The sequence below is a fragment of the Chlorocebus sabaeus genome, chromosome 20 (assembly GCF_047675955.1).
Source record: "Chlorocebus sabaeus isolate Y175 chromosome 20, mChlSab1.0.hap1, whole genome shotgun sequence".
Classification (NCBI taxonomy): Eukaryota; Metazoa; Chordata; class Mammalia; order Primates; family Cercopithecidae; genus Chlorocebus; species Chlorocebus sabaeus.
Window position 1 is genome coordinate 13471992 of NC_132923.1, and position 25734 is coordinate 13497725.

The 25734-nt window shown below is 39.8% G+C and overlaps 1 protein-coding gene across 3 annotated transcripts in view; it reads left to right on the forward strand.

The window, feature by feature from the left end:
* Positions 1–25734, forward strand: part of OTUD7B (OTU deubiquitinase 7B) — a 129520-nt gene that overhangs the window by 58592 nt on the left and 45194 nt on the right. The gene's annotated exons all lie outside the window — the stretch shown is intronic.

Below are 25734 nucleotides of genomic sequence, written 5' to 3' on the forward strand. Positions count from 1 at the left end.
TCGTGGTAGTCTTTCTGTCTAACCTAGGTGGCTTCTCTGGGCACAATACAGCTGTAAAAATTTGAAAGTAGAAACTGACCGGTGGAATTTTATGGAAGAAGTTCCCTACAAACTTTTCAGGCAGCTTTTCGTGAATGCAAAGCCAAGAATTAGCAGGACGTTGCCTTTTATTTTCCTTATCTTTTTATACGTACTACGTAACTCTTTACTTAGAAATTCACAGGCTGCTAATTTTTCAGTCTTTGGCCTCTAGTACTGTATATTTAGGAGATTTTTGAGGAGGCTGGATCCCTTTGTCTTTCAGAATCTATTTCAAAGGTGGAAAAGGACAGAGTAGAGAAAGAGGTGGCGGTAAGACTGGCTCCAAAGAGTTGCTAACCCCTAAATATTTAAAAAACAGTTTCGGTGCTATGTAACTTCTGAAAACATTTGGAAAATTTTCTTCCTCCTAAATGAGATTGCATTCCTGATGGGGAGAAGACTTCAGGGACAGAAGCTGGGTGGCTAGGGAGAATCGGAGGTAGTTAAGTATTTGCCGTGTATAACTTACAAATACATTATGCGCAAACAATGAATTAATTATACTCTTTGTCTTCATTGTTTTTCAAGTAGTTCTTTTAACGTTTAGTAACCAACCTGCTGTGCTAGTCTACTGGTATTTTGAAGGCTGAACAAAACTGTAAAATAAATGAACTTGATGTTGCTCCTCTGCAGGCTGAATACCGGACCGTTCTAATTTCCGCTATTGACCCAGCTTGCCTCAGAGCACCTCCTTGACAAAGTGGCCAGTTACTATGTACTTAGAGATTGCAAATGAATGCAAGTATTAGCTCACAATAGGCATAATTAAGAAGGTAAATATGCTGAAAACATATATTCCAAAACCAAAATAGATTTTTTCGATTTTACCCCCATTTTTGATTATCAGCACCTTTCTGCCAATAATTATACGTTAACATGAATAATTTAGAATTGAACAGGTATCTGCTTTGGACATTACACTTTCAAGATACAAGGAAAGATGGAAGGAAGATAGTTTCCAAACTAATTTTTTATTGTCGTTGCCTTATTTGACTTATTCCTTGCCTTTAATACCGAAGACTCCCTCAGAAAAAAAAATGTAAAACTGCCAAAGCAAGAGCTTGCTATCTACTGACTTGTATAAGGCAGGGTAACTGGTAATGAATGCTAATCGTTAGGTGGCCTTTAGTGGCCTTATGTTGCCAGCAACTTGGAAAATTTCCCAAAGCTTTGTTTAATCTTTCTTTTGAGACCCCTATTTAAAAAAAGATTTAATTTGGAGATGAAAATCTAATTTTTAAAAACCACATACACCTTTCCCAGAATCTGTTGACGATCAATAATTGTTTTGATCTGTGTGAGTTGATTGGTGCCAATATTAATGATGATATCTGGGTAAATTCTATTTATATCTGCATCTGGCAACTCCCCTAAGTTGAACTGCATACTTTATTCCAGGGCATGGGGATCAAAGGGGTTGAAGAAGCCTAGGAATGAGTGGAGAGCTGCCTGGTAGTCCACCACTATTTCTAGTTCTCAGAAGGCTTTATTTGCATTTTTGAGATTCAATGTATGTAACCAAAATAAATATTCTGATTGTTATGAGGGCACTAAGTGCCACTTGTCAAAGTTTTGGATCTCTTGAATATCTTAAGCATGCTAAAGACACTGGCCATTATAGTGCGCGCGTGTGTGTGTGTGTGTGCGCGCGTGTATGTGCGTATGAGTAGCCCTCTCCTTACCCTAAACATCCCACCAAAGGGAAAATCCTTAAACAGCGCTTTGAAATGTGACCTCAGCAGTGTCTTTCCTATGGAAACTTAGGAGCTGTGGAATAGCAGACTGTGGAATCTTTTCTGTAGCCTCTGATAAATTCAGGTAATTAAAAATTTGTGTAACTGGAAGACAGATACAGGGCAGTTTTTCTCATGAATGCCTGAATTCAGTTGACTTCTTAATATAATAGAAGGGAGTTGTTTGTTTTTAAATAAGCCATCCTTGCTGAGTAACGATTGAACACTGCTGTGGATAAAGCAGTCTCCATGCTCCAGTGACAGGCTTTAGGGAGATATAAAAGATGTAAAGACATGTGTCCTTGCTCTTGGGGTTGAGGGTGGATGGGAAAGGTGGTATATAAATGGGAAGGCAGACTATTATAAGCTTTAACATTTAGGAAACAACATACAGACAAAAGCAAATTTAACGTGCTGATAAGTATGTAAGGGCTGAGAAGACTTGAAGTAACAAAGAAAGAATCAGTGAAATAAATTAGGGGAGATTTCTGAGTCAATAAATTTTGAAATGGACTTGGGAGGCTATGGATGAGTCATAAAGAGGTATGGGCTATTGAGTTAGATGGGTCTTCGTTCAGACCTTGGGTCTACTTTTTACCATGTGACCTTGGACAAGTTAACTTCTCTTCCTTATCTGTAAAATGTGAGCATTCAAGTAAATGAAATAGTTATTGGGTTGGGAATAAAAGAAAAGAAAGGATCTTCCAAACAGAAAGTATAGAATGTACAGTGTGCAATGATGGTATGAATGACTAAGTTGTGAGTGGGGGGAATATATGAGAGTGACTGTAGAGAATGTGGGTTGGGCAAGTCATGGGTAGAGCAGGCAAGAGGGTGGAGGGGACTCAGAAGCCAGACTCTGTTGGGTGTTGATAGAAGGGTCAATAGAATCATTGTAGGTCCTTGAACAAAGGACGGATTTAATGAGAAATATTGAGCTCTTTGGTTCAGGGACTCAGGGACAAGGAGTCAGGCAGGCATCCATACATTGTGACTCTTATTTTCTTTACCATCCTGGCCTGAAGGGATACAGCCAGGAGGCCTAAGATTCCTTGTAGAAGTTGTTGTGTTTACACACCTTACTATGCTGAGCCTGCTTGTGCCTGTCTCATAGTGCACCATCCTGTGGGGAAGTCTCAAGACTATGGCCGGATTCTCTTCAAGAGCTTATAGTAAGGACAGCATTATGTTTCAAGTGCATTTAACTCTCAGTTATCTCTGCTAATGTAGGTAGCACTGTTGTAGGTAATTCAGAACTTAATAAAGACATTTCTTGGTTATTTTCAACTGTGTTTTTTTAGGATTGTATCTTATCCCTTTATTTCCTCTAAGAAATAGTTTTAGATAAGAAAAATTACTAAACTGTTATTTGTAGTGACCCACTATGAGTTTAATTCTTTGCTAGGTGCTATGGAGGACTAGGAAAAATGACAACTTTGTGCCCTTGAAAATACATTTTTTTTTTTTTGAGTCAGAGTCTTGCTCAGTTGCCCAGGCTGGAGTGCAGTGGCGCGATCTCAGCTCACTGCAAGCTCCACCTCCCGGGTTCACGCCATTCTCCTGCCTCAGCCTCCCAAGTAGCTGGGACTACAGGCGCCTGCCGCCACGCCCGGCTAATTTTTTTGCATTTTTAGTAGAGACGGGGTTTCACCATGTTAGCCAGGATGGTCTCGATCTCCTGACCTCGTGATCCACCTGCCTCGGCCTCCCAAAGTGCTGGGATTACAGGCGTGAGCCACCGCGCCCGGCCAATACATTATTTTTTAAACCAGATTTATCTTCATTTTTTGGGGATCATACTGATACTGAAATAAACTTACATTTCTAAGCTTGTATTACCTGATGGCCAGGAGAGTACACTGATGATAATGAACAGTCAATCTTGTATTAAAGGTTTGGCCTTAGAACTCCATAAAATGAATAATCCATTTGTGCATAATTAAGACTAGACTACACTGAATATGTTGATAGACCAATTTCTTTTCAAAATCTGTATGGATTCAATGTGGCCTCCAAGGCTGGCTGTCTTATGTCTGAGAATGACTGGCAGGTGATGCTTGTGTTCCAGCCAGAACGAGCCTTCACTCACAGTATCTGGACGAATGCCACTGCATTATGTTGTGTTGCTGAAGATTAAACCGGCTTTCTCAAAGGACTTGTGCTTTGTAGAGGCTCTTCCAGATATCAGCTTCATTGAAAATCTGTCAGACTTTTCCTCCTGTAAGAAAGTCATTTGAAAAATATGTCCAATTAAAAAAAACAAAAAAAAAAAGAATGGGCTGAAGTGTCCACATTTGAGAAGTAAACAAAATCACATGCCATTCTTTCATTCTTTTTTTTTCCTCCAGTTGACTTGCTTTCCTCTATCCCTGCCACCCTCCCCCACCTCTTTATAATCATTAGCAAACTGTGATGTCACTAGCACAGGATTATTATTTACTTCTTGAATCAGGAGATTGTAGTATTTCTGAGCTAGAAATCAGGTGGAAAAGTCAGGAATCTTATTTTATACAACTAGATAGGGATTATTTTCGACTTTTTTTTTTTTTTAGGATTATACTTTATCCCTTTATTTCCTCTAAGAGACAGCTTTAGATAAGAGAACTACTAAACTCTTATTTGTAGTGACCTGCTACAAGTTTAATTCTTCGCTAGGTGCTACGGAGGATTAGGAAAAATGACAACTTTGTGTCCTTGAAGAGTTTACAGTCCAGTTGGGAGTAAGGAGAATAAGAAGGAATGAATACTTGCTGAGCCTCTTAATATGCCAGACAAAATTTTAAAATGTAAAACTATATTGTTAGTTGCATAGTACAGACCTAATACCGTAGGTATTTGGGGAGAAGAATACTCAGGTAGTTATGTCACAGATGAATTATAACTCATTTCAGATCTTAATAAATAGGCCAGATATGGTGGCTCATGCCTGTAATCCTAGCTACTCAGGAGGCTGAGGCAGGAGAATCACTTGAATCCAGGAAGTGGAGGTTGCAATGAGCTGAGATGGCACCACTGCGCTCTAGCCTGGGTGACAGAGCAAGACTCTGTCTCAAAAATAAATAAACAAAAGATAAATAAAAGTGTATTAGGTACAAGGGATGAAGATGAAGAGGATAACAAAACATTTCATATTGGAGCTGAAAGGGATCAAGCAAAAGCCTGGAAACAGGACTATACCTGAGATGTTCTTGGGGCAGTGAGGAGACTAACTTGAGTGGCAGTGAGCAGTAGTGAAATGAAGGTGGGTAGGTTGGTTTGGAGCTATGTTTATAGAGGGTGTTAAAAAGCCAGGCATATATATATATATATATATATATATATAAAATTATTATTTTTTTGAGACAGGGTCTTGCTCTGTTGTCCAGCTCAGACTGGAGTGCAGTGACTCAGTCTTGGCTCACTGCAGTCTCCGCCTCCTGGGTTCAAGCGATTCTCGTGCCTCAGCTTCCCGAGTAGCTGGGATTATAGGCGTGCACCACCGTGCCCAGCTAATTTTTGTATTTTTAGTAGAGACAGGATTTCACCATGTTGGCCAGGCTGGTCTCAAACTCCTGACCTCAAGTGATCCACCCACCTCAGCCTCCCAAAGTGCTGGGATGACAGGCATGAGCCACCATGCCCGGTCAACTTTATATTTTAAATGATAGAAGATTTTTGAACAGAATAGCGGTATGATGATACTAATACACAGGCTGCCTTGGAGGGAACGGAGACTGACACTGGGGGTGTGTGAAATGAGGAGGCCCGAGTTAGAGTTGTGGAGGGTAGGCTAAGGAGAGGAAAGAGTGAAAAAGAGACTGTGAAGGAAAAATGGAAATTAATGAGGACTGGATGTGGGAGATGAAGAAGGGTGATGAGTCAACTACGATTGTGACACATTATGGCTGGGTGTCTGAGACATTGACTGAAAAAAGTTAGGATGCTTTCCTCATTTTAGGGAAATAGATGAGTATAATTTGGGATGTGTTGGATTTAAAGTGGCAATGAAATGTCCACATGAAGGCCATCCTGGGTGTGAGCTGGGGTAGAGATGGGGGTAGGTTTGGAAATGCAGTTTTGCAATTCATGGCCTAGATGTGGTAGCTGTAGCCAAGACAATTAATAAGCTCTCTGAGGACTAGAGTTTAGGGAAAGAGCAGAAGGGCAAAGAAAATGGTACTGATAAACTTAAACACATCTAAACCTAAACACGTCTCCTATCTTGTAAACACTGTCCTAGGCTCTGAGATGGAGGTAAGGCAGACAAGGAACCCACGAGGAGCGTATGGGTCTAGTGGGAGGAGACAGATATGTAAATATATAAATGGAATGAAGTGTGATAGATGCTGTGATAGAAGTATGTAGCAGGGAGAGTGGGAGCCCAAGGGTCAGTTCTCTTTTGGGCACACAGAGGTTGGAAAGAGCCTCACCGAGGAGTTAGCATTTGAGTTGAGCCTTGAAAGATTAATTAAGGATGTACTCTACAGATGACAAGAATTACATTCCAGTCTCAGAAAATACCATGAACAAAAGCTTAAAGGAATGAAAGCCAGACTTTTTCAGGTAACTTTTACTTAATCATTATGACTGGAGGATGGGACGGAGGAGGGCAGGCTGAAGAGGTAGGCAATGCTGGATCATACAGAGCTTTATCTTACACTGCAGTATATGATGAACCATTTAATAAGTTTCACATCCTAGAAAGATCATGTCAGTGGTGTGTAGGGTGGATTGGAGATGGAGAAAGCAAAAGTCCTTTCAGTAACTTCATTACGCTGAACACATTTATTGAGAGTGATCGTATTTACAGAATCCTGGAATCAGACAACTGGAGGGACTGCTATGCTTTCTTAGTTTTCCTCATTCACTTTCAAATAGAATACCTGAGGTTTACGCAGGATCACAGAAGTGGGTCTGTGATAGCTTGGTCTAGAATTCAGTCTTCAATATGTACTAGGTGATTAATAAAGGTGAGTTCACCTCTCTGTTCTCTCCCAAGTCCCATTTCAGTGTTTGTGTCATTCTGCCACATTGCATTGTACTAGAAGATAGAAGGACTCAATGTCATTCCATTCTACTGTCTTTTTTTAACCAGTCCAGACTGAATAGAGGTATTTTCTTAGGTCTGACTGAGAAAGATGTGCCCTGAGAGTACCATTGGGAAGAGGGGCAGTTCAGTGCCCTGAACTGGGCTGAATAAGGTGTTAGGATTTTTTTGCTGTAGTGATTCAGATGTAGGAGAATGTCAAGGTATTTGTTCTGTTGAGTGTCTTTATCTCTGCCACTAAGCTCCCTTTAAGTTGTTTTCTTTTAAACTTAGTTTTAATTTGTGCCACTGAAACTTGTTAAATAAGCTATAATAAATTGGGCACTGATTAGAAGTATATTTATCAAAAAAAAAAAAAGAATATTTATCTAAACAAAGTAGAGAAAAGTTCAGGGAAAAAACCCAAACAGACACAATTTTGAGCCTATAACCCAAATTTGATGGACTTTAACATTTTGTCTTATTTGTTTTATATTTCTTTCTTTAAAATATTAAATACCCAGATTCTGCATCTTCCCTGTATTTTTATTTTCATTGGATTTTTATGGAGGGAAATTGTTTGGTTTTAATGTGCTAAGCAAGAGTTTGGATTTTGTGTTTTAGTCACTTTTGCTGGAGGAGAACAGAACAGGGTAGAGGGCATCATCTAAGTCCTTAGGTACCCCTGGGAGAAGTTGGCACTTAAGGACGTGTGGAAGGATGGATACCTTCCATTGATAGGCCTTCCTCAAAACTTGTCTGAGTTGTGATTTTAAAATTATTTTCTCTGGGCTCTGTCAGCATCTTCCCCAGGGAAGGGCCTTGGTTTGGAAGCTGTCCACTTTAGCAGAGCTGCCAAGTCTTAATTCTTTCTCAAGTGGGCAAGGGTACATTTTGTTTTTGTTTGTATTTGGGAGAGGGAAGGGGTGGGTAGAGAGGAGGCACAGAATAGCTACTCACAGTGAGTACTTATCTGAATTCCTGTGTAACTGGAAGTTTCCTTGACTGTTTTAGGGGAGATAACTTGGTTACACTGGCATTTAAATTATGTGGGAAGGTGGTTTTTCACTCCCCTCCGCTATCTGATTTGAGATGGCAATAAACCTTCTTATCCATTGTTGTCAGTCCCCACTCTACCCTGTTCTAAGCTCTGCTTGTGCACACTGTTTGAGGGATGTGAAGGCTCCTCTTCACTCTAAAACTGAACAAGTCAGATATCTCCTTATAGTTTCGGGAAGCCATTCTGCTCCTTACTGTTTTTGTGTTGACTCCTCTATTCTTCCAATCACCTGGCCCTTTATTAATTTTACAATTTTGCATAATGAGATATTTCAAACATTTAGAAAAGTTCAGGGGAAAAACTCAAACAATTTTGAGTCTGCAACCCAAATTTGAAGGACATTAACATTTTGTCATATTTGTTTTAGATGTCTTACTCTCTTTAAAATATTAAATGTTATAGATATAGCTGAAGTTCCACCCTGCATCCTTTCTTCCTTCCTCTTTCTCAGGAAATGACTACTGGCCTGAATTGATGTGTTCATTCCTTCATGTTTTATACTCCCCCCCCCCCCCACATCTTTATTTATTTATTTATTTTTGAGGTGGAGTCTTGCTCTGTCACCCAGGCTGGAGTGCAGTGGCGCGATCTCTGCTCACTGCAACTTCTGCCTCCTGGGTTCAAGTGATTCTCTTGCCTCAGCCTCCCAAGCAGCTGGGATTACAGGTGCGTGCCACAATGCCCAGGTAATTTTTGTATTTTTAGTAGAGACGGAGTGTCACCCTATTGACCAGGCTGGTCTTAAACTCCTGACCTCAAGTCATCTGCCCACCTTAGCCTCCCAAAGTGCTGGGATTGCAGGCATGAGCCACCACGCCCGACCCCACATATGTATTCATAGGCAACATACAGTTTTGTTTTGAAATCTTACATAAATAGAATCATGTATGTATCCTTTTGAAACTTTTTTTTCTCAAGATTGCTTTTCAGATATGTCTACAGGTAGATCTAGTTCATTCAGTCACCTAAGTTTTAAACCTGTCTTCTCCATTGCCCTCCCCACTTGTCCTGTTTTTTTGTTTGTTTGTTTTTTGTTTTCTTTTTTTTAAGACAGGGTCTTGCTCCATCACCCAGGCTGGAGTGCGGTAGCGCCATCTTTGCCCACTGCAACATCCACCTCCCAGGTTCAAGTGATTGTCCTGCCTCGGCCTCCTGAGAAGCTGAGACTACAGATGTGTGCTACCACACCTGGCTAATTTTTGTATTTTTTCGTAGAGACAGGGTTTCCTAATGTTGGCCAGGCTGGTCTCAAACTCCTGACCTCAAGTGATCTGGCCGCCTTGGTCTCCCAAAATGTTAGGATTACAGGTGTGAGCCACTGTGCCCAGCTCCCACTTGCCCTGTTTTTTTTTTTTTTTTTTATTAAAAAAAACTTACCCATTCATAAAGTCCCAGTGTAAACTATCTCTTCCACAGAAACGTTCCTGATTTTCTTTTTTCTCCAGCAGGATATAATCTTTCCTACAACTGAATCTTCCTATCATTTTGTTGGTACTTGTCATGCGGTAGCTGTGTATTTTTGTATTTTGGTTTATTTGTGCCCTTGCCATGCCTCTTCTACTATACTGTAAGCTCTTTGAGAGCAGATAAGTAGTCTCTTTTTCTTCGTATCCCTTATGAGGCATGCCGTAGAAACTTACAGATAGTAGGCATTTAGACACACACTGTTCATGACTAAATAGATTATGAACAACAACAAAAGGCCATCTTTTATGTTGGTGAACTATTAATTTTTGATTGTTGGGGTGGACCCCATGAAAAATAAAGCTTATAAACAAACACTTGGCACTGAAAATTACATAAAAATGCCCATAAATGGTAAAAGTAGTCAAGACTAACTTCCTGCAGGGGTGAGAACAAACATTTCTTGGAAAATGAAATGGAAATTAATAGGTGATAGCATCCCAATTGGGAAACTCCTGGGAATTGATCCTGTTGGCTTTTGAGGCAGTGTATTCATGTGGCCAGACTCATTTCACTAGCTGTCAGATTCTGCTTTTGTCATCAAGGTCTTGACACCTTCACAGGAGATGGAGATGGGCCTTAAGAAAAGACAGCCTGTCTATTCACTTAATAAAGACTGCTAAGGACCAACGTGTGTATCCAATTATTGGATACACCCGTTCACACATATATATGTACATGTACTTTTCACCACGCTCCTTTTTTTAATGATGAGGCCAGGTTGTGTATCAGCATATTTTGAAGCTTTTAATTCTGTAACATATAGTCCCAATATAACATTGTTTTGGCCTTATGGAAGCTCCTCCCACCCCCAAGTAGGAAATTAATATTAAGTTAAACTATATGAAATTGCCATTTTGTAGGTTAAAAGCAGTCAACTCTTGACAGTTTTGATTGGTTAAACCAACACGTTGTGATTTCCTTTTGGCATTCAGAAAGGCAATATAATGGACCTTTTTGAAGTAGATAATCCCAAATCCATTTTTTTTTTTTTTTTGAGCCAAGGTCTTGCTCTGTCACCCAGTTTGGAATAGAGTGGCACGATTGCAGCTCACTGCAGCCTTGACCTAGGCTCAGGTGATTCTCTCACCTCAGCCTCCCAAGAAGCTGGGATCCACAGGTGTGTGACACCATACCTAGCTAATTTTTTACATTTTTTGTAGAGAGGGGTTTTGCTGTGTTGCCCAGGCTGATCTCGAATTCCTGGGTTCAAGCAGTCTTCCTGCTGCCTCCCAAAGTGTTGGGATTACAGGTGTGAGCCACTGTGCTCGGCCCATTTATACGTCTAAAATGCATTTCTGAACTTTAATTTGCAGGGGATTTTCTTTTGCAGTTATCTTTAGCTCAAATTTTTAATAAATGCTTTTTATTTCTGAGCACACATTTAGTATATTTGAGAAGGTGGAGGGGGAGCGTATGAGAGTTGTAGGCCACAACAGGCTCTAGGAAATAAGCCTGAGATGAACATTTTTGCTGTAAATATCTCCATGTTATTGAGTTGTCTTTAATGAGGTTATAGTTCCTATGAGTAAGTGACTTATTCCCCCCCTTACCTGCTACCCCCATGTCTCCTCTCTAGTCTTGGTAAGGAGATCTGGTTGGGGGCGAAAACCACAGAAAAAGATGATTGCCCATGTCTTCTTTGATGTTATTTGGGGTCTTAAAAGGAAAGAGGGCAAGAGCCCTAGTTCCTAGCACCAGATTGTTGACCTTGTGGCTCCCAGAGCTGTTCTTAGGGTTGGGGGTGGGCGCGGGAGGAGAATGCAGAAGACAGGGGAAAGAGCAAAGAAGCAGAGTAGGTAGGAGTTAGCAGATGTTATAAAATAGGATTGAGGAACAGGAGCAGAAAGAAGGGGATAGGTATAAACATTTAAAGGGCTTCTGTTTCCTCTCATTCTTCAAAATCTGGCTTAGAATTCTTTATAAGCTTTTTATCTTAACTATATCAAAGTTGTATCCAGGCTACACTCTACAGATACCTACTTAGAGAATATTATAGATAGAATGCAGCTTTGAAAGTACCAGTGCTGTGTTCTAAAATAGTTCTTTGAAAAGTCAGGGTCATTTTAAATGAGTTGGTCTACTAGTGACTTTTGAATCATTAATAGCTAACATCAAAAGAAAAGGAGGAGTGAATTCCTCTGAGGCTTTAGTGTTAATAAATATTGATGTTTACATAAAGGTAGTCGCATGTGAAGAATTAAGGCATGACAATGGGAAAACACAATGACACTAACTAACAAAAATGTAGTTTGTTTATTTATTTATTAGAGACAGGGTCTCACTATGTTGCCCAGGCTGGTCTTGACCTCCTGGGCTCCAGCCATCCTCCCACCTCAGCCTCCTGAGTAGCTGGGACTGTAGGTGTGTGCCACCATGCCTAGCTCCAACAAAAATATATTTTAGAAACTTACCTTCTCTTATGTGCTCCATTGTGAGCATCTGCTTTTGCCTCCCTTGAACTGGTAGCTCACCTGGCTAGGTTTGAAACCATCCATTTCCTGAAAATGTCTATCAGTTCTAAGGGACAGGATTCTCTGACATGAACAATACTTGGTCCCTGTTGTTTACTGACCATGGATAGAGACTTTCCATACCCCTTCTTAGAACTCTAAAAATATAATTTGAGAGTTAGACTTAAGAGTTCTGTGTCCTAGCTTCTTTGCTTGCCTGAAATAAATTCCTGGCTATTTGGCACCAGGTGTCTGGTCATTTTAACAACTTTAAGTTCCTTCTTTCTCACGTCTTTGTAATTTTGTATAATATACTAGTTCATTATGAAAACTGAGATATAAATCATCTGTGCGAATTTCCGTTGATGTTTGCTGCCTGATTGAAACTACAAATTCCTTTCCACCGAACACTTGCTGTGCACTGGAATCTGGGCACGATGCACTAAGGAGATGCCAAGGAGGTGTCACCCAGTAAATAAATAAGCAGGAGGAGAACTGGCCCCTTGGGAATTTATATTCTGGGTTACATAGGACATGGTTACATGTAGATAAATGCATATAAAGAAAAAAATGTGAGAAACAAATATAGGCAATGTAGAAGTATATATAATATCATATAGCATTTTAGAACTGAAAAGAGATTTACATATTGTCATTTTCTAGGTGAGGAAAACGAGACCCAGAAAATTTAAATGACTTGTCTAAGGTAGTAGTTACTATCAACAGTGTATTGGATATCTGTTCTCTGAAAAGTGAGGCCTCCAGTATATTATAGAAACAGTCAAAGTCATTAAGAACTCACTAAGCGGGAGGCTGAGGCAGGAGAATGGCGTAAACCCAGGAGGCGGAGCTTCTTGCTGTGAGCTGAGATCCGGCCACTGCACTCCAGCCTGGGCGACAGAGTGAGACTCCGTCTCAAAAAAAAAAAAAAAAGAACTCACTAATTATCTGTGAACACTGAACATTTGCATAAATACATAAATAGATGAATAGTAATACAAAGTCCTAGGTACTAAGTACCAAGTGAGGAGTACAGTTACATAGCTTTATAGAAGTTTAAAGGGAATAGATAGGGAAAAATTTTACCTTTATGGTAATCTAGACCTTAGAGGAGAGAGAAATATAGCGGGGAAACATTCAAGGTGGAGGACCAGTGAGCCGAGCTCACCTTGTTTTGGGGGCAGGAAAAGTAGTTTGTAGCACAGTGTTTTACCTAGGAGGGCAATAAGATCAGTAAAGTTAGAGTTAGATAAATTGGAGCGAGACTTAAATCTCAGCCAAAGGAATTTGGTTTTTATACTTATAGTGAAAAATATCTGAGTAGGGAATTGTATTGTATGAATTAGTATTTTAGGACAACTGATTTAGCCTTGTGGTATAAAATAGAGGAAAGGATACCAGTTAGAGGACTGTTATAATAGTCCAGGAAAAAGACTGTCTACAAGGGTAATGGTAATACAGAAAGAGGGAGAGATTTGAATAATTTGAAGAGAGATAAATAGAATTTGGTAATTGATTATTGTGAAAAAGGTTAGATAAGAATGATCACACATTTTCAGTCTGGGTAATAGCAATAGGGAGAATTGGGTTTGGTGGGTTACTGATGCCTCTCCAAAGTGGGGTACCTTGGTAGACAGCTTTGAAAGGTACTGAGTCTGGCTCAGCATTCTCAGTGGATACTGAATTCAGGGTTTAAGTAACTGGTTTATGTTGGCATGCCTAGTAAGTAGTAGGACTTGGTGTGTATAGTTTGTTCTTTTGATGGTTGTTTAGTGCTCTTTCTAGTAGATCACATTGCTTGAGAGGAGATGGATCAAGTGGTTAAAAACACAGAACGATGCCTGGAAAACGAAATGGGAAGTTGAAGACCACATTATGGTGAGGTTTAACCACAAACTGTTTCAGTTCCTTGTGGGTTTTCCTTATATTTAGACACAAAATGTGTGTACTTATGTCTATCAGGCTCTTAATGCAACAGTGGCCTGGGTTTCTTAGAGCTATCTTCTGATATTCAATTCTTCATATTCAAGGGGAAATATTTCTTCAGATTTTGGATTTAACTGCATATTCTCTCTGACTCCCAATTTGAAGATACAATTAGTGTCCCCCCGCCCACTGTCCCCGCAAGAAGGTAGGCTTGCTTGAGTTGAAAGCTGTGGGTGAAGTAGCCTCAAAGGCCCATTAGTCTTTTTTTTAGTAAAAGGGAGAGAGCTTTAGACTAAAATCTTTCAGGCTTATTTACCCTGTCAGCAGTTAAAAACAATTTACTGACATAGATCCTATTACCTGAAAGGGAGAGTAAATACTATAAATCAATTGAGTATTTTTGCTAATAGGAGATTTTTTTACGGGGTTGAATAGCCTTAGATCTTTTGTATTTGCTTTTAAAATACATAGGCATATTTAAGATGTGACTCATTCCTACCCCTTTTCTTGTTTTCTTCTTTTGCCAGACTTTTGTTTATGTGATAACAGATACTTGAGGATTGAAAATACAATTTTCTGAATCAGCTAACACTTGTTATGCACCTACCATAAGGGACTGACACTGTTATTTAATTTCGTCTGCCAAGACTAAATATTCTTGGATTTTTTGACTAGGAACTCAGCTGCTTCCTGGAACTCAGCTCCTTGCTCTCACAGTCTTAAGCATTTTAAAATGTTTTCTACTAGGTAATGCTCACAAAAAATCCTTGTGCCTGTTCTTAAGCTGCTAACTCCAGAGTAAGCACCACTCATCCTAGGTATGGCCCATGGTGATAGTAGTAAACATCTAATGCTTGGCTTCTTCCATGCTTATCCCATCTTATTCTTTGCCACAGCTCGTCTGTCATAACGTTTGACCTGGCTGGAGAATAAAGGGAAGAAAACTTTACTATGTAGTAGTGAGATCCTAGCCTGAGTTATACTAAACACTTTATATAACACCTCATTTATACTCATAACAATTCCATAAAATAAATACTCTTATGCCACCTTACAGATTAATTCATTCAAAGTATGTATTAGTGTGATTTAGGCACTGTTTAAGGTCCTGAGGATACTATAGTGAATGTCAGATGAAGTATCTGCTAAGCAATAGAGACGTTAAATAATTTACCCAAGGTCACAAGTCAAGAAAGTAACAGGTAGGATTTAGATACAGCTCTAACGGATTCCAAAAGGAATGTCTGCAACCATTGTTACGTCATGCCACTGTTTACATATGTTGGATGTTCTCTGTGAATATATAAAGGCATATAAATAGGTGGAATCCCAGTTTTGTGTGTGTGTGTTTTTGTTAAAAATGTTCTTGATGAAACTGAGAAAGAAATGTGTCTTGGTGCTGAAAAGCATACCTGCACAATAATGCTTCTTCTCTCTTCCCCTCGCCTCTCCCTTCTCCCTCTCCACTCACTTGTACCTGGGTATAAACTGGACAATGTGACCTGCTTTGGCATTTGAATGCGTTTGTGCTTTGAGAACTAGAAGAATGTTGTTTGCTTGTTTTTTTTGGCTTCCTGAAAGTTCGTGCCTACTTGCAGGTTCTTTCTTGTAGCACAATGGTGAGTAATGTGTTGTTAACATTGTAATGTGGTCATGCGAGTTGGAATTTTTTTTGTTTTCCCTCAGTTCTCTCTGATGAGTATGCAGGTAGGGACTCTTGAGTCAAACTTGCCTGCTCAATTCATTCAAATAGAAAAAGCTTTCTGTATTCAGAGGACTAGAAAAGAGTTTTGAGGTTGGGAACAATACCAAGATCCAATGTCTTTTGCATAGCTGAAATTCAGTTTTGTTAGCGTTCTACGTTTATTCTTTAACTTGTGCTATCTAAGAGAGAACTTGTTTTAGATTATGGCCACTATTATCATGTGCCATACCTGGGATGAATGGTCTTTACTCTGGAGTTAGCATCTTCAGAACAGGTGCAAGGATTTATTTTGAGCATTACCTAGTAGAAAGCTTAAACAAAATGCTTAAGACTTAGAGTGAGTAGCTGAGCTCCAGTAGGAGTTGAGTTCCAGTTGAGTTCTAAGGATTAATTAGGTGGGATCAAGGTTGCCACTGTGTTTTCTTTCTTTCTTTCTTTTTTTCTTTTTCTTTTTTTTTTTTTTTTTTGAGGTGGAGGTTTGCTTTGTCACCCAGGCTGGAGTGCAGTGGCACGATCTTGGCTCACTGCAACCCCTGCCTCCCAGGTTCAAGTGATTCTCCTGCCTCAGCCTCCCAAGTAGTTGGGATTACAGGCACATACCACCATGCCCGGCTAATTTTTGTATTTTTAGTAGAGACAGGGTTTCACCACTTTGGCCAGGCTGGTCTCTAACTCCTGACCTCAATTGATCCACCTGCTTCAGCCTCCCAAAGTGCTGGGATTACAGGTATGAGCCACCGCGCCTGGCCAAGGTTGCCAGTATTAGAACTGTCTGGTATTGGAAAGCTAATCACTTTAGTACTGGGGATCCAGGAGTATCTGGGCATGGTTCATGAGGTTAGCGAGATAATTTATGTGGATGTATCTAACCCACAAGTAATGCATGGTACTTTAATTAGGTGCACAATAAATGTTAAATCTTCAAAAGGTCCTTGAATGCTAAATATTGTCAGTTTTTCTAGAGCAGCTTCTTCATTATTAGTATTCCTTCTGTAGAAGAATATTAAGTGTTTAAGTGTGGGTAAAGCATTTGGGAAAGAGATTGAGGTAAACAAAGATTTATAGTGTAAAATTCTTACTGAGACTGTAATCTTAACATTTATACATTGAATCAGTTAGACCTAGCATTTAAGGGGATAATTTACGGGGAAATTTTTTCTGTGATTTTTGCATTGCTAGAGTCAGTCCAATGCTTTTTTGATAGAAATAACTTCTTGAATTGAAAATGCTTGCTGTTTCAGTTAAATTGGGTTTGATTAGCCAGGCATGGTGGCATTCACCTGTAGTCCTAGCTACTCAGGAGGCTAAGGCAAGAGGATTGCCTGAGCCCAGTAGTTTGAGGTTACAGTGAGCTATGATCGTGCCACTGTGCTCCAGCCTGGCTAATAGAGCAAGACTCTTGTCTCTTAAAAAAAAAAAAAAAAAAAAAAAAAAAATTTGAGATGAAGTCTCGCTCTGTCGCTAGGCTGGAGTGCAGTGACGTGGTTTCAGCTCACTGCAAACTCTGCTTCCCGGGTTCAAGCGATTCTCCTGCCTCAGCCTCCCGATTAGCTGGGACCACAGGCGCATGCCACCACGCCCACCTACTTTTTGTATTTTTAGTAGAGATGGGGTTTCCACATGTTGGCCAGGATGGTCTTGATCTCTTGACCTCATGATCTGCCCACCTCAGCCTCCTAAAGTGCTGGGATTACAGGCATGAGCCACCGTGCCCGGCTGGGTTTGGTTTTTGATGTTTGAGATAATTGCCTATGATATTTCCTTTTATCCCTTCTTCATTTTTTTCAGTGAATGAGATAATATATTTGAAAGTATTTTATGAACTGCAAAGTTAGCACTTGTTATCACCACTACCACTACCAATAATAGTGTTAAAAATAATAATGGGATAGGACTCACTCGTAGAAGGGTTGGTTTCTTGGATTAATTTCAAGAAGACTCAGAACACAGTGAGATGTTTACCCAATGGCTTGTGTACTAATTGATACCTTTTGTAGTTTTTGTGGAAAAGAGAAGGAAAAACAGAAACCTTCACTAAAAACTTGGCCTATGTAATTGTGGTCATTGTGAAGCGTTGCCTATACTACTTGTACCCACTCAGTATGGGGCAAAGAAGTTTAACGGGATTTACACGTTTGACTGTAGAGGCTTAGAGTACATTCTGTTGGAAGCATCTGTCTGCACAGGAAGCAACTCATCCCAGTTTTGGTAAGATCAACCACATTCCTATAATACAGATATTAGATATTTTTAAATGTATCGATGTAGATCAGTATCTGCTAGTTTTCCCAGATTAGTAAGATAAAGATAACAGTGTCTTTGACCAAAATATTTGGTTAGATATTATCACAGAAAAACCTTTACAGTCAATTTCTGATTATTACATTCTTGGAGAGAAACACATGACTTTAATAATCCAAAGGAGCAAATTGTTTAGTAAATTGAAAGAGCCTCTCACCTTTTAAAATTTCCTCTTCATATTTTTCTGTCTCTTGGTCTGGCACTTAGTAAACCTTTTGTTAAATAAAGGCAGTTGGCTGATATCTATCTTGGGGTTTTCTCTGGAACCACCAGTCCATTAGATGAACTTTTGGAAAGCAGAGATGATGACTTATTGGCTGATGCATCCCCTTCACTTAGCAGCCTGCCTGGCATTAAGAGTGGGTCCTTATTAAGTGCTTTTTGAATGATTGAATCAGGATGTTAAGGTTTTCATCAGGAGAGAATTGCAGTGACCTGGGCACTACTGTACTGATGGTGGGCCTTCCTCAGGGGAAGAGGAAATATTGTCTTCCTACAAATAAACTTGAATAAATGTGAATGTGAGGAAAGTTATTGCTTTGATGCTTTCAGGCTGTATACTTTTTTTTTTTTTTTTTTTTGAGACAGAGTCTTACTCTGTTGCCCAGGCTGGAGTACAGTGGTGTGATCTCAGCTCATTGCAACCTCCACCTCCCTAGTTCAAGCGATTCTCCTGCCTCAGCCTCCCTTGTAGCTGGCATTACAGGCATGTGCCACCATACCTGGCCAAGTTTTGTATTTTTAGTAGAGATGGGGTTTCCCCATATTAGCTAGACTGGTCTTGAACCCCTGACCTCAGGTAATCCACCCGTCTCAGCCTCCAAAAAGTGTTGGGATTACAGGCATGAGCCACCATGCCCGGCCAACACTTTTGGCTAAGGAGAAGTAATACAGTATGTTAAAAGTTGGTAGTTTATTTCTCTCTTGGTTTTATGTTTTGTCCTGTTCAAAATTTAGCTATAGGCCAGCCCGGTGGCTCACGCCAGCGATGCCAGCACTTTGGGAGACCCAGGCAGGTGGATCACTTGAGGCCAGGAGTTTGAGACCAGCCTGGCCAACATGGCAAAACCCCGTCTCTATGATACAAAAATTAGCCAGGTGTGGTGGTGCATGCCTATAATCCCAGCTACTTAGGAGGCATGAGAATCGCTTGAACCTGGGAGGCAGAGGTTGCAGTGAGCCGAGATTGCACTACTGCACTCCAGCCTGGGTGACAGTGAGACTCTGTCAAAAAAAAAATAATAATAATAATAAAAATAAAAAAACCTCAAAAAACAATTTAGATATAGCTGTGATTTCTGGATGGTGTGTGATAAATAGCCTCAAACTATCAGTAGAAGAGAAAAACTATCCTGATGTCACACATAATTTTGTCCTACCCTCTTGCTACAAAATAGTTGTAACATTAGAAGAATACTTACAAATTCAGTTATATCTTTAGTAGTGATGAGCAAAACATAAATGATTATTTGGTTTTGGCATGCCTTCATGATTTTCTTTTTTTGAGATGGAGTCTTGCTATGTCGCCAGGCTAGAGTGCAGTGGTGCGATCTCGGCTCACTGCAACCTCCGCCTCCTGGGTTCAAGTATTTCTCTTGCCTCAGCCTCCTGAGTAGCTGGGACTATAGGTGCGCACCACCACGCCCAGCTAATTTTGTATTTTTAGTAGAGATGGGGTTTCACCATGTTGGCCAGGATGGTCTTGATCTCTTGACCTCATGATCCGCCTGCCTTGGCCTCCCAAAGTGCTAAGATTACAGGCATGAGCTACCATGCCCCACCCCATGATTTTCTTTATAGATGATTTCCTTTCCTAAATATGGCATACTTAAGTGATTAAATTTCCTAGGTATACATATTTTTCTTTGGTATGCATCTGCAGGAGTAAGAGATTTAGCTGGTGGCTGGGGAAAGGCAGTTTTTGTAAATAAATCCACAAAGTCGATCCCATGGAAAATTGAGGGCTAGTGGTACATGTGAAGTCAAGGAAAGATTACTGGAATGGAAGTAAGCAGATTTATATTCTGTACTCAGTTTTACTATAGTTAGCTCTTTGAATCTGGACAAGTCACTTAATCTCACTCTCCTGGTTCTCTGTGTTGTCATCTGTAACTTGAGGGTGTGGAATAAAAATAATCTCTGATGTTCTAGTTCTAAAAGCTTATGATTCTAAAGTGTCAAAGACTGGCTTTCTGTACCTCACCACCAGGTTTGTTCTACATAAGACCCAAATGTGAAATATTAATTATATAAATGAAGTATATTTTCTATGTTCTCAGGTAAACTAGAACTATCAGATTGTGTTATATGCTTGTAACTAATTTTTTTTTTTTTTTTTTTTTTTTTTTTTTTTTGAGACAGAGTCTCGCTCTGTCGCCCGGGCTGGAGTGCAGTGGCCGGATCTCAGCTCACTGCAAGCTCCGCCTCCCGAGTTCACGCCATTCTCCTGCCTCAGCCTCCCGAGTAGCTGGGACTACAGGCGCCCGCCACCTCACCCGGCTAGTTTTTTGTATTTTGTTAGTAGAGACGGGGTTTCACCGTGTTAGCCAGGATGGTCTCGATCTGCTGACCTCGTGATCCGCCCTTCTCGGCCTCCCAAAGTGCTGGGATTACAGGCTTGAGCCACCGCGCCCAGCCGCTTGTAACTAATTTTATGTGCATAAATAAATGAGACTTGGTTTCTTCTAAAAGAAAAATTATTATTACAAAAGGTACAATCAGTAGAAATGAGAGACCCAAATAGTGCCCAGGATACACTGGGTTAGAGTTTCTGCTTTTTAACACCAACCTGGAAAATGTGTGTGTGTTTGTGGAGTTGGTGGGAGGTGGGGAGGATAGTAGTGGCTAGGAGACAATGTAGAGAATATGGATAGTATTTTAAAAAACAAAACAGTAAGAGTTATTTAGGCTGTGGAGTTTGCATGTCTAAACTGATCTGGTTTTGCTATAAATCCCTAGAAAACTGATATGAGCCCTGCATTCTGAGTCCGAATACATAGGCCCAACCTCTGTGCTATCTGGATATTGTTTAAGCTTTGTAAACTTTTCTTTGCTTTTTTGTTTGTTTGTTTTTTTTTTGAAATGGAGTTTCGCTCTTGTTGCCCAGGCTGGAGTGCAATGGCACGATCTCAGCTCACTGCAACCTCTGCCTCCCAGGTACAAGCAATTCTCCTGTCTCAGCCTCCCAAGTGGCTCGGATTACAGACATGCGCCACAATGCCTGGCTAATTTTTTGTATTTCGTAGAGACAGGGTTTCATCATGTTAGGCTGGTCACAAACTCCTGACCTCAGGTGATCCACCTGCCTTGGCCTCCCAAAGTTCTGAGATTACAGGCATGTACCACTGTGCCCGGCCTAAGCTTTGTAAACTTTTCTATGTGTATGTGTTTTCCATCAGAATAGATGGGATTAAAAACCTCAAAAAGTATTTAATTTAAAAAATGTTTATTATGAGGTTATATTTATGAAAGTGCTTTAAAAACAAAAATTATAACAGAGAAGCTATTAGTGAACAGACAACTGTACAACTATAAGTTATATTTATTCATACAGACCTATTTATACATCTTGATGGGACAAATTTGAAACTAGTATGTAACGCACAAGCCTATTTTAGGTATAGATAACTCTCAATTATCCACATATACGGACTAGCATGAATAGTTTAGAACCACAAATATTTGCTAGGCATCTACTATGTGCTAAGCAATGTGTTAGACCTGTTTAGAATGTTTTCAAGTATAAAAAAAAGGTGCAGGCTTCAAGAATCTTATTTCTGTCTTGAATGTATTCTTGTCCTCCATCCTGGTGAGCTTTTACACGTCCTTAAAGACTTGGCTAAATGTTTAGAAGCTTCTCTAACCCACCTGGGTAAACTGGTTGCTTCTATATCTCTTCCTACCCCAATGGGCACTAATAACATATTTATATTTCTCTCATCAGATCAGAGTGCCTTGAAGGTAGAACTGGGATATCTCCAGGCCCCATGGCAATGCCTGGTAGATGGTAGACCAGCCTGGTAAATTTTGAATGAATGACTGATAGTCAGATTGGAGAGTTAAGACGTGAGTATCAGGAAGGTCAATTAGTATCACAAGACAGTAAATGCCAGCAGATGCCAGGTGGATGTTTTGAATACTGGGCCTGTAGATCAAATGAGATTTAAGTATGGCCAGGAAAGATGGAACTAAAAGATGGAGAATTTAAAAAATGACAATAGTAATAAGAAGTATCCATCTTTTAACTGAGTTATATAATTTTATAAAAGACAAATTTCTCTCCCTCCCCCTACCCCGCCTTCTTTTTTTTTTTAACAGAGTGTCACCCTGTCACCCAGGCCGGAGTGCTGTGGCACTATCATAGCTCGCTGCAGTTTTGAATGCCTGGCCTTGAATGATCCTCTTGGCTCAGCCTCTTGAGTAACTGGGTCTACAGTGTGTGCCACCATGCCTAGCTAATTTTTGTGGGTTTTTTGTTTGTTTTGTTTTTTGTAGAGATGGGGTCTCACTGGGACTACAGGCGTGTGCCACTGCATCCGGCCCAAATTTCTAATTGTTCTGAGGCTTTTTTTTTTGTTTTCTTTTGAGACAGAGTTTCACTCTGTCACCCAGGCTGGAGTTCAGTGGCACGATCTTGGCTCAGTGCAAACTCTGCCTCCCAGGTTCAAGTGATTCTCCTGCCTCAGCCTCCTGAGTAGCTGGGATTACAGGCGCCCCCCACCAAACCTGAGTAATTTTTGTATTTGTAGTGGAGACAGGGTTTCACTGTGTTGGCTACGCTGGTCTCAAACTCCTGACCTCAAGTGATCCACCCACCTCGGCCTCCCAAAGTGCTGAGATTACAAGTGTGAGCCACCTTGCCTGGCCTGTTTTGAGGCCTTATAAGAAATTTATTAGTACTTGTATACTGAGGGAAATTAATTTACTAGAAGAAATTTATGAAGTAGATTAATTTCCTATGGATAACCAAGAGTGGACAGTATAGTAATTTGAATTTTTTTCTTTCTTCTATTTCTCCCTTTGAATGGAAATTCTGTAATTTATAGTGAAATGACTAAAGAAATCAAGAAAGGGAGAGAAGATTGTCAGCTACTGAATGAATGTTTGAGAACTGATTCTAGAGAGATAGTATGTTTTGCTATTAGCCTAGTCTCTTGATTTATAGTGTTTTTTTTCTCTTGTGTCAAAAATTCAGTAATTAGAATCTTTAATAGGTCAAGTAGAACTTTTGTTTTTGCAAATTATTCTTTTAAAAGTTGAATTTGTTGAGAGCCCAAACCTTGGACTATCCTTGGCCTTAGTTGAAAAGAAGAAAAAACTCATTGTGTGTTGCAAATAGACATGCTGGTCTGGATCTAAAAAAATAAACACTGACATGATTCTTGTTTCTATTTAAGCTACTATTGTTGTGCCAATATTATAATAACAGACTTTCTGTATGACTCTCCCTGCCCCCATTTTCCCAAAGATTACTTCCCTTCTGCAAGTCTTGCAAATTATTAAATTTCCCAAGTAACTGTAATTTAAGGAACCTTTATCAGTAGCACTGAAGAGACAAATGCCAATTTCCAAGTTCTCTGTTCACTAGTCCCTGCTCTTTATATTACCCTTTGGTTGTTAATGGGATTTGTCTGTTGGAGTTTTATATCAGGCCTGCTGTTTGTAGGCTTGATACAAAACTAGAAATTCTTGAAAAAATAGTTACATTTTTTTCTGACACACATACATACTAGTGGTAGTCCACCAGGGCTAGTTCCTGAGACCTTAATGTTGTGTATCCACAATAGTATATGATAAACAAATAATAGTATATGATAAACAAATATGATAAACAAATGTTTTGGGAGTGGTTATATGACGAGTTGAGGTTTTTTTTTTTTTTTTTTTTTTTTTTTAAACTCCATGTTTGACTTAGGGGGAGAAAGTAGACATTCCCCAAGTATATCCTGCATTAGAGGTAGAAGTATGCAGGGTGAGTAGAAGGATATATAAACATTTCCTTCCAATAGTAAAAAAAATGGACAATATACATAAGATTAAGAGACTATTACAAAATCTTCGAACCTGGAATGAGTAGAAGTAGTAAGAGGTACAGGTGGGGGAGGTAGGATTGGTAGATGAAGACATTGGGATTCCAGTAAATATGTATGAAATTGCTGTTCCTGGTGATTTGGAATGAATGAGCTATGTAGCTGTGTCTGTACATCTAGGAAGGGACAGATACTTTTCTTTTGCTGTTATTTTTGAGGGACCATCTGGTGGAAGGTACAACTAAGGGACCCCCTTTAGAATATTTTCTTGAAGGCTTGAGTTGAAAGACACTGGATTGGAAATGATAGGCTGAGCACTGTGTGTGGTTTTGGAAATGGTTGTGGGACTGAAGGGTTGGTTTGGGAGGGGTAGAGGAAGCTTTTAAAGGAAAGATACAGGGAGGGGGCTGTGTTGGGCACCAGTGGAGTGAGAGAGTGTATGGGAAGGAATTGGGCAGAAAGAAGGCAACTGACAATTGTTGAGGATTTATTGTGTATCAGTAAGCTGCCCTAAGGCTTTACGTATGTTATTTAATCCTAACGGGAGGGCTGAAATGCATACATTTCCCCGATTTTATACATGAAGAATCTGAGGCCCAAAATGGTTATATTACTTACCTGTGATTACACAGCCCTTAAATAGTAGCTCTGGGATTGGAACCAAGATCTGTCTGAATCCACAGCCAGTTTTTTCTTCTGATGTGGAGTTGAGAGGGGTTGAAGCAGTGAGGGTGGACTTCCACATGGTGGACTGCTCGTGTTTTCTTAGTCCTCCCTGGACGAAATGTGGCATTGTGTGTGAGCATATGTTCTCTGGAGTCAGCTGGGCTGGATTGATAAAAATCCTGGGTCTGCCACTTTTACCTGTGTTGCCTTGGGTGTATTACCCAACCTCTGTGAGCTTTAGTATCTTCCTCTGTGATGTGGAGTAACAATACAAACTCTTAAAGTTGTTTGGAAGTTTAAATGAAATAATATCTAAAGCTTTAAAGCATATTACTTTCTTTCTCTTTTTACTTTGAGACTCATCTTGTTACCTCTGGATTGTAACATTTAGTGTTACATAGATCCCTTTAGAGTAGGATTGGTCTGGATTCAGCACTAGATCCACAAATAAAAGAAAAAAGAAAAATAGAGTAAAATTGGTCATATTTTCTAAGAAGGTTATATTTTGTTTCTTTGACTTAAAGGACCCATATTAACTAAAGGCAATCTGCCAAGACAATTATTCATCTCTCCCTCCCACCTAATCAAGAATTATGTGAAAGTTCTAAGCGCCTCTGTCCCTCCTCTTTCTCCCTGTCTGGATTCTTTGGGACTGACATCATAGACATGGAGGAGTCTCTGACTTTTTAAAGTTTTTGACAGTCTTGAATGTTGTGGTTTTCCAGTAAGTTTTGGGAAGAGTTGGAGAGGACTCAAATGCAGTTCTAATGCTTCAGTGGAATCAGGAGATGGGTAGAGAGTGAAAATGTGGAAGCTTTGGGGGATGTTGTAAATGAGAGAATGTAGGGTCAGTAGTTTCTCTGGCATTTTAATAGAGCTTTATTATCCATGATCTTTAATTTTGGGTCATTTTTCTCTGTTACTAAGTAAGTTGGACACTTGGAGTATGCAGGCTGATTTTAATATTATTCTGAACTAAACAATGTTTAGGAAGATAAATTTGTTGCAAATAAAGTTGTATAACAATCTTAAACAGATGTCTTTGAGATGAATTACTGTTTTAGACTTGTCTGTGTACAACACTGATAGACTATCAACAGTACCGTGTGTGTGTGTGTGTGTGTGTGTGTGTGTTATGGGGTACCATACAAATATACTTCAGTTCATCTGAACAAAAATTGAGTGCCTGCTAGGTGCTTGGATGCTGGGGAATATTGGATGAACAAGCCAAGATTCCTGCCCTCAAATTGTTCCTGGTTTAGTGGGGAGACAAACATGTGAATAAACACAACTACCATGCAGGGTGATAAA